This window comes from Chiloscyllium plagiosum, chromosome 36, assembly GCF_004010195.1.
Source record: "Chiloscyllium plagiosum isolate BGI_BamShark_2017 chromosome 36, ASM401019v2, whole genome shotgun sequence".
Taxonomy (NCBI): domain Eukaryota; kingdom Metazoa; phylum Chordata; class Chondrichthyes; order Orectolobiformes; family Hemiscylliidae; genus Chiloscyllium; species Chiloscyllium plagiosum.
The window spans coordinates 20,391,790-20,407,637 of record NC_057745.1 but is presented as its reverse complement, the minus strand read 5'-3'; the positions used below and the strand labels follow the sequence as shown (position 1 = coordinate 20,407,637).

The 15,848-nt window shown below is 44.0% G+C and overlaps 1 protein-coding gene across 6 annotated transcripts in view; it reads right to left on the bottom strand.

Annotated features, from left to right (window-relative positions):
* rab27a (RAB27A, member RAS oncogene family) overlaps window positions 1-12,949 on the bottom strand; it is a 131,126-nt gene extending 118,177 nt beyond the window's left edge. For 2 of the 6 annotated variants that reach the window (XM_043677507.1, XM_043677508.1), the window contains exon 1: window positions 12,800-12,949. The gene's annotated coding sequence lies outside the window, so the exon portion shown is untranslated. The remainder of the gene's footprint in view (window positions 1-12,799) is intronic. The other 4 variants (XM_043677504.1, XM_043677506.1, XM_043677503.1 and 1 more) reach the window with 3 other exon arrangements.
* Between the last annotated feature and the right edge of the window lie 2,899 nt (window positions 12,950-15,848).

The window sequence follows — 15,848 nt, the reverse complement described above, 5'->3', positions numbered from 1 at the left end:
ATCTATCTGACTCTCCCAGCATTCCATGCAGCCTAATACTAATATTCACTTCTAGCTCCCATTGATGTTCAAGTCATCTCATAATAAAGGCTAGCATCCCATTAGACTTCTTAATTACATGCTGAAATCTCACACTAACATTTTGTGACTCGTGTTAGAACATTCTCTGCACCTCCAATTTCTGGAATATTCTCTTGTCAGAATGAAATGCTTCACATTTTTCCAAATGATACTCCATCTGTCCACTCATTTAACAATCTATGTCTATCTACAAACACCTTTTCACAGCATATTTTCCTATTTATTATCTGCAAATTTAACCATCGTGCTTTCAGTACCGTCGTCTAAATCATTGACATAAATTGTAAAAAGCTGACACCCCACGACAGACCACAGTAGGACTTCATTCATCACATCCTGCCAACAAGGAAAAGAGCCATTCATACACACTCCATTTTCTGCCATCCAGCTGATCTCCTATCTGAGCTAATCACTTACTCGCTACACTGTGAGTTCTTACCTTACAGCAATACATTATATGTGGCCCATCATTCAACAATAGATAACCCACAGCTTCCTGATTTTCTTAATATTATTTAGCCAAGAGAACTATTTGCCAGGATGTATAAAGAAACTGCACAAGGCATGATAAGGTTCAAGACCATGACCTTATTGTTTCAAAGGGAATAAAATTCTTCTGCCAGCTTCATCCGATAACCTGTGGCCCCTTTATACAGTGGCAATAACAATGACGTTGTGAAGTGAATGAATTATGCCTCCAACATAACACAACCCAGTTGTTTGGTCTAAGCCATAATTATACAGCAGGCAGTGTCCAATGCTCAACCCCTGATCAGGGTATGGAGTACAGGTTGCCCAATCTCTGACTCATCCAAGCCTTCACTTGGGGCTCTGGGCTCAGTTGCCTGAGAATTTGTCAAAAGAAAGTGCAAAGTGAGTACTAGGAGACGGAGCTTTCTACCCAGAGTCAGAACTCCACCAATAGGCAGTAAGCTCTCACTGCTGACCAGAGTCCACCCAGCTATCAGGAGACTCGCCAGCACTGAAGGAGTTCCAGCCTGCATTTCAGATACTGGAGAAACCCAGATAAAAATGAGCAGGAGTAGGCCATTTTGGCCCCGAAAGCCTGCCTGGCCATTGAATATGATATGACTGATTGTCCGACTCAGTGCCCTGTTCCAGCTTTCTCCTCCATACCCTTTGATCCCTTTAGCCATAGGAACCAAATCTAACTCGTTTTTGAAAGCATTCAATGCTTTGGGTTCAGCAGCTTTCCACTGAACAGAATTCCACATCTTCTCTCCACAGAGAAATAGTGTCTCCATCTTGAGGTATCATCTCAGAGCTTTTTTCACTGAAGTGAGCAAAGAGATGATCGCAGTTGCTTGTCCTCCATTGCTCCAGGAGGAATCTCAGCACAAAAGGAGCTTCGGTCACAACTGTAGCCGAGCAGCTACAGTGACGATTTTGTTTGGTGGTGGTTGGGGGAGGGGGGGGTGAAAGAAGTTAAAAGTCTGTCATTCACAAGCCCCAGCCAGGAAGTAGCCTTGAGCTTTGTAGCCCAACTGAAATATCCAGCTCACCAGCCTCTGATTAATCACATTAATTGAGCATTTGAATTGAGCTAACAAGTTTGTGAGCAGGTTACCGGCCATTTCTCTCCCAATCCTGGCCTCTTGGGAATGGTCAGGAGTTGGGATCCTGGCAGGGAACCAGCGTCAGGGAAGTCTGCGCCCACCCAGCTTCACTGTCCACCAACCCCGGCCTCAGCTGTCTGATTTTCCCATCAGCCTTTGTGAGAAATGGCTTCCCCCCAAGCGCCCAATCACAGAGCTTGCTCCCAGTTCCAGCACATTAGCCTGTTAAAGTGAACTCCACATCTGAGAATTTCACACAAAGCAAATCTCAATATTTTTAACAATGGAAATTCTACTTTCCTAAAGAATTCCCAGAGAAACAAGAATGACCCATTTCAGTCACCTAGCATCTCAGGATATTTCCACCAGATGCCATATTACCCAATGCAGAGAAAGCCTCCGTGTTCTCAGCACCAACCACAGGCTCAAGGGATCCTCATTGGCTTCTCCCACACCTCACTGACTTTCTCAGCCCTCTGGAGCATCTAGTTTTCATTAAATGCTTCCTTTAAAGCTGAACAATCACTCATACACAACCTACAACTTATCTCCTCTGTCTGCCTCGTCGTGGGAATATAAAGTGATATCTCCACAGTGTGAGTGACCTCAAACTATATCCACGAGAGCAATAGTAAAACTGTAACGTCCTACTAGAACTTGTACTTTTAATGGAACTTCTTAATCATAACGCAACCATTTTCCATATCTGTCATGGGAAGCAGTGGATAACTGGCACAAACATCTGGGGATTATGGAGTAGGAGAGGTGCAGGAGGGATATGGTCCCACTCATTCAGATACTTAGGCAACCTGTCATAGTCAACGTGGGACCACTAGCATCACTCCCTGATAAAATAAGTGATAATTGGTTACGTAGCTTGAGAGGAACCACTACACATCAAGCATAAGGTGAGCACATTAGTTCCCAAAATCTACACCAACTGGAATGGGAATTAAACCACATCCTAGTCATCTGGTCAACTAAGCTAACCAGCTCTATCCTTTTCCTATTCATTTACTCCTTTATAACACTAAATAATGTGCAAACTGAATAAAGGGCACGATGGCTCAGTGGTTAGCACTGTTACCTCACAGCGCCAGGGACTGGCATTCGATTCCATCCTCAAGCAACTGTCTGTGTGGAGTTTGCACATTCTCCCTGTGTCTGCATGGGTTTCCTCCGGGTACTCCGGTTTCCTCCCAAAAATGTGCAGGTTAGATGAATTGGCCATGCTAAATTGCTCACAGTGCTCAGGGATGTGTAGGTTGGGTGCATTAACCAGGGGAAATGTAATGTAATAGGGTAGGGGAATGGGTCTGGGTGGGATAGTCTTCGGAGGGTCGGTGTGGACCTGTTGGACCAAATGGCCTGTTTCCACGCTGTAGAGATTCTGTGATTCTAATTCATGTCTGCCTCACAATTTAAAGTTGGCACCATGTGCAAGATGGTATGGCAACGAGATGTCCTTTCAAAACCCACTGATCACTCTGCTGGACTGGGAGGAAGGATCACAAGATATCTGGTTGGTGACAGTGCTGGACTTCAAACTGACTCCAGCTGCAGGAAACAGCAAAGCCTGCAATAGGGCAGTGGAGGGGTCACTCAGACAATCCTCCCTGTTCAACAATGGGCAGGTTGATCTATTAAATTCAGGGCTCATCCACCTGGGTCTATGAACTACCAGCATTTTGGCATCTCTAAATTCTGCAGGGGATGGGGAAGCAGCCACCCAGCCCAGTGAAAATACTCCAAAACAATCAGCAGCAAAAACAGTAAAGGTAGTTAACTAAGAAGATTTCCTCGTTAGCCACACACTTATGGATCACATATCAGATTTAAGTTTAACAGTACCAAATAAATAGAGTTTGTAACCAGTTTAAAATGTATACTATTTATATGTGAAAGAGGTGGTTTAAATAAACCTGCATTTACATTCTTTCATATATGGTCAGCTCCAGGTTGCCTAGAAACGATGCACCAAAATCTGAACTAACAAATGATGACGTTCCTTCTCTGGCAGTCAGTAGCCAAAGCACACAGGCACAATGGGACAGTGCACAATTCAGGGTTTGAGAAACATAAGGCCACAAGAAAAAAAAATGTGTGAGAGCCAGCTTCAGATGGAAACAAAGCCTTCAACACAGTGTCTTTGGGAGATTGGAGTAAAGGATATTGTGGCCACTGTGTACTGTTGGCATGGACAAATAACCCCAGGACAGCAGGGTAGAAATTGTACCTTGTGAAATCCATCTTACAAACTGAGCACAGCCCAATTGCAGGGACTAACATCTTGCACTCCAAGGACATGGAGAAATGTACAGTCTGATCCAAAACAGAGTCAAGTCATTTCACAGGCACCCCAGTTCCCATCTGGGTCAAATGCAAAGCTTTAAAGTTTAGGGATCCTGACAGAAATTGGTCATAATCAAACCTAACTACACTGATTTCACATGGCCCACAGCCTTGAATGCTGTGACATTTCAAATGTTCATTCAAGTATTTTTAAAGGTTGTGAAGTTTTCCACTTCTACACTCCTTCCAGGCTGTGCATTTCAGGCGCCCACCAAAAAACTGTTCTCAAATCTCCTCTAAACCTCCTTAAAAATTGCACCTCCTCATTACTGACCCTTTAACAAAGCGGATCAACTATTTCCTATCCATCCTGCCCATGCCTCTCAATTAAGGCCCCTTCTCAGCTTTCTATTAAAAAACCCTGAGCCTATTGAGCCACTGTTCATTGTTAAAATGCTCCAATCCAGGCTACATCCTGGTGAATCTCTTCTGCATCCCCTTCAATGCAGTCACATCCCTCCTATGGTGTGGTGACCAGAACTGTACACAGTACTCCAGCTGTGGACTAACCAGAGTTTTGTACAGCTCCAACATGACCTCCCTGTTCTTATAACCATGACATGACTGATAAAGGCAAGTCTCTAGTATGACTTCCTAAACACCCTATTAACCTATCTTACAGCCTTTAGGGATCTGTGGATAAGCAGCCCATGATCCCTTTGTTCCTGAAATTCCAAATGTACTGCCACACATCGAATACTTCCTTCTCTTGTCACTTCTTCCAAAGTGCATCACCTCATACCTTCAGGGTTATATTCCATCTTCCACTGATCTGCCTATCTGACCAATCACTCTTTACCCTAAGACCATCCTCCTCACTATTAATCACCCACCAATCTTTACGTCATCTGCAAACTTACTTCCCATCTCCCCTCACCCCACAACATTTTCAACAATATTATTTATATACATTATAAGCAATAAGAACCCAGCACCAGTTCTGGAGTACACCACTGGATACTGGCCTCCAGTCACACAACCTTATATTACTACATTCTGTTGCCTGCTATTATTGAGCCCATCTTATGAAATTAACCTTGATCCATGTGTTTTTAACCTTCTTTGTCAGTCTCCCATTTGGGACATTGTCAAAACTTTTGCCGAGATCCACATAAACTACAAACTTGGTCACCTGCTTGGAATCTTTAATCAAATTTATTAGGCATGATCTGCTCTGACAAAGCCATGTTGACTATCTCTGATTAAACCTTGCCTGTCCAAGTGGAGATTCGTTCTCTCCTTCAGAATTTTCAGCAATCATTCCCTGAGCGCTGATGCGAGACTCACTGGCCTGTAATTCCCTGATTTATCTCGACTACCCTTCTTGAAAAGTGAAACTATGTTAGCTATGAAGCAGTCCTCTGGCTCCTCTCCTATGTTCATAAAGGAACTAGAAATATGGGTCAGAGCCCCGGTATTGCCTCCCTCAGCTTCAACAGCAACCTAGGATACAACTCATGCAGACCTGGGGATTTGTCCACTGGTAAACCCATCAAAACCTCCATGAACAACTTATCAATATCCTCTGGCTCCACCCACAGATTCCTCACTTCATCCCTAATGCACCCTACTCTCTTCCGGGTTATCCTCTTCCCTTCGATGCACATAGTCATAGATGTACAGCAAGGAAACAGATCCCTCAGTCCAACTCATCCATGCCAACCAGATATGCCATCCCAATCTAGTCCCACCTGCCAGCACCTGGCCCATATCCCTCCAAACTCTTCCTATTCATATACCCATCCAGTTGCCTTTTAAATGTTGTAATTGTACCAGCCTCCACCACTTCCTCTGGCAGCTCATTCCACACGTGCACCACCCTCTGTATGAAAACGTTGCCCGTTGAGTCTCTTTTATATCTTTCCCCTCTCACCCTAAACATATGCCCTCTAGTTCTGGAATCCCCCACGTCAGGGAAAAGATCTTGTCTATTTACCCTATCTATGCCCCCCATGATTTTATAAACCTCTATAATGTCACCCCCTCAGCCTCCGACACTCCAGGGAAAACAGCCCTAGCCTATTCAACCTCTCCCTATAGCTCAAATCCTCCAACCCTGGCAACATCTTTGTGAATCTTTTCTGAACCCTTTCAAGTTTCACAACATCCTCCAATAGGAAGGAGACTAGAATTGCATGATATATTTCAAAAGTGGCCTAACCAATGTCCTGCACAGCTGCAACATCACCTCCCAACTCCTGTACTCAATACTCTGACCAATGAAGGAAAGCATACCAAACGCCTTCTTCACTATCCTACCTACCTGCGACTCCACTTCCAAGGAGCTATGAACCTGCACTCCAAGGTCTTTGTATAAGTCCTGCTAAGATTTGTTTTCCCAAAATGCAGCACCTCACATTTATCTGAATTAAACTCCATCTGTAACTCCTCAGCCCATTGGCCCATCTGATCAAGATCCCGTTGTACTCCTGAGGTAACCTTCTTCACTGTCCACTACACCTCCAATTTTGGTGTCATCTGCAAACTTACTAACTATACCTCTTATGCTCACATCCAAAACATTTATATAAATGATGAAAAGTAGTGGACCCAGCACCGATCCTTGTGGCACTCCATTGGTCACAGGCCTCCAGTCTGAAAAACAACCCTCCACCACTACCCTCCGTCTTCCACCATGGAGCCAGTTCTGTATCCAAATGGCTAGTTGTCCCTGTATTCTATGAGATCTAGCCTTGCTCACCAGTCTCCCATGTTGATAGCTTTACCGAAGTCCATATAGATTACTTCAACTTCCCTGCCCTCATCAATCCTCTTTGTTACTTCTTCAAAAGACTCAATCAAGTTTATCTGACATGATTTCCCACTCACAAAGCCATGCTGACTATCCCTAATCAGTCTTTGCCTTTCCAAATACATGTACATCCTGTCCCTCAGGATTCCCTCCAACAACTTGCGCACCACCGACGTCAGGCTCATGGGTCTACAGTTCCCTGGCTTGTCCTTACCGCCTTTCTTAAACAGTGGCACCATGTTAGTCAACCTCAGTCTCACCTGTGACTATCAATGATATGAATATCTCAGCAAAGGGCCCAACAATCACTTCCCTAGCTTCTAGGGTACACCTGATCAGATCCTGGGGATTTATCCACTTTTATGCATTTTAAGACATCCATCACTTCCTCCTCTGTCATATGTACATTTTTCAAGATGTCACCATCTATACTCTATATCTTCCATGTCCTTTTCCACAGTAAACGCTGATGCAAAATATTCGTTTAGTATCTCTCCCATCTTCTGCGGCTCCACACAAGCGTCTCCTTGCTGATCTTTGAGGGGCCCTGTTCTCTCCCCAGTTACATTTTGTCCTTAATGTATTTGTAAAAACCCTTTGGATTCTCCTTAACTCTGTCTGCCAAAGCTATCTCATGTCCCCTTTTTGCCCTCCTAATTTCGCTCTTAAGTATACTCCTACTGCCTTTATATTCTTCTAAGGATTCACTCGATCTCTCCTGTCTATACCTTACATATGCTTCCTTCTTTTTCTTAAGCAAAACCTCAATTTCTCTTGTCATCTAGCATTGCCCAAAACTACAAGCCTTTCCTTTCACCCTAACAGGAATATACTGTCTCTGGACTCTCATTATCTCATTTCTGAAGGCTTCCCATTTTCCACCCGTACCTCTATCTGCAAACATCTGCCTCAATCAGCTTTTGAAAGTTCTTGCCTAATACAGTCAAAATTGGCCTTTTGCCAATTTAGAACTTCAACTTTTAGATCTGGTCTATCCTTTTCCATCACTATTTTAAAATGAATAGAATTATGATCGCTGACCCCAAAGTGCTCCCCCACTGACACCTCAGTCCCTGCCCTGCCTTATTTCCCAAGAGTAGGTCAAGTTTTGCACCTTCTCTAATTGAATCAGAAAATTTTCTGGTACATGCTTAACAAATTCCTCTCCATCTAAACCCTTAACACTATGGCAGTCCCAGTCAATGTTTGTAAAGTTAAAATCCCCTAACATAACCATCCTATTATTCTTACAGATAACTGAGATCTCCTTTCTCAATTTCCCTCTCACTATTAGCGGGTGTATAATACAATCCCAATAAGGTGATCATCTCTTTCTTATTTGTCAGTTCCACCCAAATAACTTCCCTGGATGTAGGTCCGGGAATATCCTCCCTCAGCACAGCTGTAATGCTATCCCCTATAAAAATGCCACTCCCCCGCCCCTCTTGCCTCCCTTTCTATCCTTCCTGTAGCATTTGTATCCTGGAACATTAAGCTGCCAGTCCTGTCCATCTCTGAGCCATGCTTCTATAATTGCTACGCAATCCCAGTCCCATGTTTCTAACCATGTCCTGAGTTCATCTGCCTTCCCTGTTAGGCCCCTTGCATTGAAATAAATGCATTTTAATTTATCAGTCCTACCTTCTTCTCTGCTTTGTCCCTGTCTGCCCTGACCATTTGATTCACTTCTTTTCTCAACTGTACCAGTCTTAGATTGATATTTTCCTCACTCTCACCCTGCATTCCACCACACATTTCCCTCCAATCTTACTAGTTTAAATCCTCCTGAGCAGCTCTAGCAAATCTCCCTGCCAGTATATTAGTCCCTTTCCAATTCAGGTGCAATCTGTCCTTCTTGTACAGGTCACTTTTACCCAACAAGAAAATCCAATGATCCAAAAATGTGAATCCTTCTCCCATACATCAGCTCCTCAGCCCATGCATTCATCTGCTCTATCCTCCTATTCCTACCCTCACCAACTCATAGTACTGGGAGTAATCCAGATTTTATTACCATTGAGGACCTCCTTTCTAAATTCCTGCTGAACTCCCTTCATTCGCCCTTCAGAATCTCATCCTTTTCCCTTCTGGGATATTCTGGGATTCTCCCTAATTTTACCCACCAGTGTTTTCTCATGCGCCCTCTTTGCTCTCTTAATTGCTTTATTAAGTTCATCCCTGCACTTTCTAGACACGACTAGGACCTCCATTGATTTATTCCCTTTGTATCTGCTTGAGCCTCTTTTCTTTTTGCTAGTCAGTGCCAGGCTTTCACATTCAAGATTCTTTTGTGGTAGCTGAAGCTAATGAAATAGAAATTTTTATTAAAATAACATTTGAAAATCATCCAGTAGACAAAGAGAACATTAACATTAACATAATACAAGAAAGAGATAGAGTGCTTGTGGCATAATGTAAAGATAACAATCTTTCTCTCAACATCACGGTGGCTCAGTGGTCAGCACTGCAGCTTCACAGCACCAGGGTCCCAGGTTCGATTCCACCCTCTGGTGACTGTCTGTTGGAGTTTGCACATTCTCTCCGTGCCTGCATGGGTTTCCTCCGGGTGCTCCAGTTTCCTCCCACAGTCCAAAGATGTGCAGGTCCAAAGATGTCCATTGTGTTAGGTGCATTAGTCAGAGGGAAATGGGTCTGGGTGGGTTACTCTTCGGAGGGTCGGTGTGGACTTGTTGGGCCATAGGGCCTGTTTCCACACTGTAGGGGAATCTAACCTAATCTAACCTAATCAGCAAAATGAAACAGCTGGTCATTGAATTCAGGAAGCAAGGTGGAGTGCAGGCCCCTTGTCTACATCATGGAGCTGAGTTGTAGATGGTCGAGAGCATCAAGTTCCTCGGAGCGATGATCACCAACGATCTGTCCTGGCCCATCCACATTGATGTCAAGAAAGCACAAGGCTTCTACTTCTTCAGGAGGCTAAGGAAATTTAGCATGTCCATAAAGACTCTGACCAATGTTTATAGATGCATCATAGAAAGCGTTCTATCTGGATGCATCACGGCTTGGTATGACAACTGCTCCGCCCAGGACCATAAGAAACTACAGAGAGTTGTGAACACAGCCCAGTCCATCATGCAAGTCAACCTTCCATCCCTTGACACCATCTATACTTCTCTCTGCCTCAAGAAGGCAACCAATAGAATCAAAGACCCCTCCCATCCTGCTTATAACCTCATCCAACCTTTTCCATTGGGCAGAAGATACAAAACCTTAAACAAGTGTGCCGACAGATTCAAGAACAGCTTATTCCCCGCTTTATGAGACTTCTGAATGGACCTCGCAAATTTCAAATTTAATGTTGATTTCACTCTTTGTGCAGCCAAAACATTGTATTCCTCACTCTGTCCTATTACCCTAAAGCACTTTGTACGATATGATCTGCCAGTACTGCACACAAAATGAAACTTTTCACTGTACCTAGGTGCATGTGACAATAATAAATCAAATCCAATAACTGAATAACTATGACTATCGCTCACAGGATAGTCAGTCTTCCCAGGACTTATCTTTGGGATTCTGGTGATAAGAAAGGAGCTCTGCTTTAGTCACTATCAACACTCAAACTGCCTGTGGAGGGTTGACAGGGACTAGCAAAAAGCTTGTCAATGAAACTTCACATTAAAAGGGCTCCAAACGTACAATGGATTCCAACAATATTCTAAAAGTCAATTCAATCAATTATTTATTTCATGGTTTTATTTGCAGGCTGACACCAGGAAGCCAAAAATAATTTTAAATCCATACGGGAATGAAGGGTCAGACGGAAAAGGCTGGCATTTGAAGTTGAGCATTATCAGCCACGATCCTATGGGTGATGCCGGGGACTGTTTGAGCTGAATGGCCTATGGCTGTTCCCTACACCACTTTATGGACAAAGAAAGTTGACAGATTGCCAGAGAATTTTTTTTTTAAAGACAAGGGAGAACAGTCTGGTCAACATGTTCCACACACAGACATTAGTGCTTCAAAGTGCAGGTATAACCCACAATGTCTCTCAGTTTTTAAAATGAAAACTATCAGCATTCCAAGGCAGCAGCAGCAGTTCCTTAGTGCAACAATCAATGCAGCACTGCTCATGACCCGACAACCTTTTCAAACCCTATCCTCCACTAATTTGTTGGACTCATCATCTTTATGCCAGTGTTAACTCTCTCAAGCAACTTCCCTGATCTTTAGTAGAAAAATAAAACAGTAGCCATGGATTTTAATCCAGAATTAATTAGAATGTGTACTGCAGCTTCCCCAAGGAGCAGCACAGGGTTGGGCTGGTTACAGTCAGTGTGGGAGGGCAATTATAATAAAACATTTAAACACATCATGTGGAGCGATGCGAGGCAAGCGAGCTGTTAATGAGTAATAATAGCTAGTTTATCTGTTGCAACAGGGTCGCTGTTGTTAAAAAAAATCAAGGACAGAATCATTCCCGTTCACCTGCTGTTAAAAAAAATCTAAAGGCAATTCAATTTAAAAAAACACGAATAAAAGCATTTCCAAGATGCCTTTTTTATATATAAAAGACAACCGAGGTGGGGGACATACTGGAACAAAAAGTTGGTTAGTGTTGAAGTTACACACACGTTTTGAATGAAGAAAAGGAGGAAGTTGTTCCAATCTTGCCGAATGTGGAAGTCCTGCTGCTGCTGCTAATACATATATATCCATGGGGGCTTACTACAACTCATCCTACACACCCACACGTGCTCTACAGCTTTATAAACACAAGTGATTCCAGATCAAACAAAGCTGCAATATTGAAGCTCATTACTGCAGATGCCGGGATCCGGACTGAAAACAAACTAAATGCTGATGAAGAGTCACCCTGACTGGAAATGTTAGCTTTTCTCTCGCCACAGATGCTGCCTGACCCACCAGCAACTTTTTTTGTTTCCATTCAAAGCGGTAACGTGGATAAGTTGAGGTGGTCGGTTAAAAAATAAGCTGGTCAGGGAACTGGAGCATCATGGTGAGATGTGACCGGTGACAACTCCCCAGACCCGCTCAGCAGTTCTGTGTAATCGGCTTGCAACACGAGGGATAGTGGGGCACGCTGGTAGTATCCCTGCCTCTGAGCCAAGAGGCGTGAATCAAGTCCCGGCTGCTGTAGAGGAGAATGTAACCTCTCTGAACAGGGCGATTAGAAAATGTCATGACTGCAGCACGTCAGGCCCATGACATGAATGGAGAGAGGTTTTCACCAGGTCACAATTCCAAACCCCCACAGAAAGGCACAAAACACAGAGTTATTGCAGAGAGACTGCAGATTGGGAAAATGCAAACGATCACTTTTATAGGTTCCTCTATAAACACAACACAGTACTGCAGACATGTCAAGTCCTGTACTTTATCTTGGAAAGGTGCAGTTTTGGTTTCCTTGCAATCTCCAGCTCCCTGACACTTGCCTTCCATCGCCTCCTCTCCCCACGCTGTCGGAATGTGCGACAGGAGACCCATGGAGAAACAACAAAATAAAAATCCCAACGTCTGGAGACAGATTCTACAAGAACCGTGGGTTGGAGTCACCAAGACTAATCCTCCCTGGTTAGGAAGATGCGATACGGCCCGTGATATTAATACCAAACTACAGTCGGTTGTCTCGCCCAAATCGTGTGGAGCAAATGGCTATGAACTTTTTTTTATTAATTAAGCAGCAACAAAATGTGCCACTAATCTCCAGAGTTTGGAAAGAACAAGGAGGTGGATGAGAAAGTGCAGCCGAGGGGGAAAGAAACCCCAAGTCCGGTTGCAATAGGTTCCTGGCACACCCCACGTCATTCTACACAGGCACAAACCTGTTTATTTCAGTAGGTACCGAGTTAAAAGCCAAACAAAAACTTGTCTATTTCAGGTCATTTCCTTTGTCTGAAACAGATCAGACCAGAGATTCCTTAAAGAACAGGATCACAAACAGATTTCAATATTTGCAGCAACCTAAAACAAAACTTCATTAAACTAGATTAAAACATTTGACAGGCACTAAACATTCCACAATTTGGGTTCAGTTCACAATTGTACAAACTACCTTCCAGTCAGCTATTCCCTCTCACTGGTGACTCGCTGCTACAGCTCAGCCAGTTTCACCTCACTCACTGGTTACACGCGGAAACAGCTCCAGCTCAGACTTCTTGCATTTAAATGCACTTCGATTCATCTCACATCCTTCCTCTTTTGGGGGCAAAGTGGTTTTCTCCGTCAGTATAACATCACTTCCCGTAACAGGGCTCCACCTCTCTGCCGCAGGAGCAGCCGTCCCTTAGCAACCAGCTGAAATGTGACTGGTGGTGAGTCAGTATCTCCGGCTGACACAGCTCCTGCTGTCCCTCTCCTTCTAGTCGGCTATGATCAAATTGTGTGTTTTTTCTCTGAAGCCCCTTACTATAAAAACTATTTCTAATCAACTTTTCTACCGGGTTAAAAGCAAAGTTGCCATAGTCTTACTAGACCATCTGCCTGCTCTCTCATTCCAGGTGGTGGTTTAACCTGAGGGTCACCATGTCTCAGGTGAGGAGTGAGGGGAGAAGGTGAGGAGAGTTCTTCATAGTAATCTCAGCCAGTGTAGGAATTGAACCCACACTGTTTAACACCACTCGCCAGCCATAAAACCAACTGAGCCAACCAATCCCCTCCCTGTATGTGAGATCTGAACTCCTAACCTCAGAAGATAAAAGTGAGGACTGCAGATGCTGGAGATCAGAGTCTAGTTTGGAGTGGTGTTGGAAAAGCACAGGTCAGACAGCATCTGAGGAACAGGAAAATCGACATTTCAAGCAAAAGGACTTTTGCCTGAAACGTTGATTTACCTGCTCCATGGATGCTGCCTGACCTGCTGTGCTTTTCCAGCACTACTCTAATCTGGACTCCTAACCTCAGAAGTAGAGCATCTGGGGCAGGTTAGACTTGGACCTGGGTCTTCTGTTCCTGACGCAGGGATGGTGTCGCTGTCCCACAGGAACCGAGTACCGTCTTATCAAAGTGAAGTTCGATAATAAAAGATTTGGATGGAGGTTTTCAGAATCCTGAGCAGGCTGGATCGGGATGACAGGGAGAAGCTGTTCCCCTTCATAAAAGGAACACGAACAAGAGGGGCTTAGATTTAATGTGACATGCCAAAGAAGCAAGGATGATGGGAGAAAAGTCACAGAGGGTAGTTAGGGTATGGAATGCACTGCCTGGAAATGTCATAGAGTCATAGAGATGTACAGCATGGAAACAGACCCTTCAGGCCAACTCATCTATGCTGACTAGACATCCTAACCCAATCCAATCCCATTTGCCAGCACTTGGAAGAAGGTCCCTCTAAATCCTTCCTATTCATACACCCATCCAGATGCCTTTTAAATGTTGTAATTGTACCAACCTCCACTACTTCCTCTGGCAGCTCACGGACTACCCTATGCATTAAAAAGTTGTCTCTTAGGTCCCTCTTAAACTTTTACCCTCTCACTCTAAACCTATGCCCTCTAGTTCTGGACGCCCCACCTCAGGGAAAAGACATTGTCTCATTACCCTATCCATGCACCTCATGATTTTATAAACCTCTATAAGGTCACCCCTCAGCCTCCGATGCTCCAGGGAAAACAGCTCCTGCCTATTCAACCTCTCCCTGTAGCTCAAATCCTCCAACCCTAGCAACTTCCTTGTAAATCTTTTCTGAGCCCTTTCAAGTTTCACAACATTCTTCTGACAGAAGGGAGATCAGAATATTCCAAAAGTGGCCGAACCAATGTCCTATATGTAATGGAAGAAGGTTCAGTTGAGGCATTCAAGAAGACATTGGATGATTATTTGGATAGAAATAGTGTGCAAGGGTCCAGGGGAAAGGCAGGAGGTTTGCACTATGTCGTGATGATCATTTGAGTGCTGGCACGATGGGCCAATTGACAACGTAATGATTGTGTGATCCTATGATTGTGTTTCCCATGCTAAAATGTATAAAAGGACGTGGCAAAGGTTTAACCTCAGAGGGCCTGGCCACAGAGAGATTTGTACTGAGATGGTCTGTTCCTGCATGTCTGTTTCCCTTTCCTGAACAATGGGCTAAGCATATAGGTGAAAAGAACACCTATTCATCGAAAGGTCCCAATTGAAAGAAAGACTTTCATTTGTACAGTGCTTTTCACAGCCACCAGGCATCGCAAAGTACTTTACAGCCAATGGAGCACTTTTGTATTTAGTCACAATCAGAAAGTAAGAAACACAGGAGCCAACATGTGCACAGCAAGATTCCAGAGATAGCAATGTATTAATGGCCAGACGATTTTTGTTTCATAATGTTGATTGAGCAATCAATGTCAGTCAGAACATCAGGGACAACTCCCCTTCCTTATTTGGAAACCATGCTAAGAGGATTTTCTATACCCACCCTGGCAGACAGGACCTCAGTTTGACATCTCACCTGGGAAACTGAAACCTGAAACAGTGTGGCTATCTCTTGGTACTGCACTGGAATGTCAGCCCTGGAGTGGAGATTGAACACAGACCTTGGGACTTAGAGCTGCTGCCAATGGCTACAAAGGGGAAGCTTCACTCAATAATTAGATCATTGGGTTAGATTCTTGACAAGCAAGGAGGTGAAAGTTGGTAATAAGTGAAAATGTGGGGTGATGAAAGCAGCCACGATTTTATTGAATGGCAGAGCTGGCCTGAAGAGGCCAAATGGCCTACTCTTGCTCCTAGCCCACATGTCTATACAAGCGGCTGCAGTAGCTGCTAAAATGATACAATTGTTTGGGAAGATGGTCAGCAGGAACAAAAGGATCTGTGGCCCTGCTGGTTTTCAATGTCACAAAGTCCCATTTACACATTCCCCTTCAGGGCTAGAGCTCCCATGATCGTCCCCTGACCCATGTCGCAATAAAGAGAAACAATTTCAGGGAGAAAACAAGAGTTAACTTCACATTAACTCAAGTGTGAGGAATCGATGGTTCAGTGGGTACATTTCTGTAGCAAATTCACTTTCATGTGGATCGGGATTAAGCAAATGCCAATGAGGAAAAGGCTAGTACATCCCATCGAGAACATCAAGATGACCAGGGTGCTGTCAATTCCTTCCATTACACAACATGCCA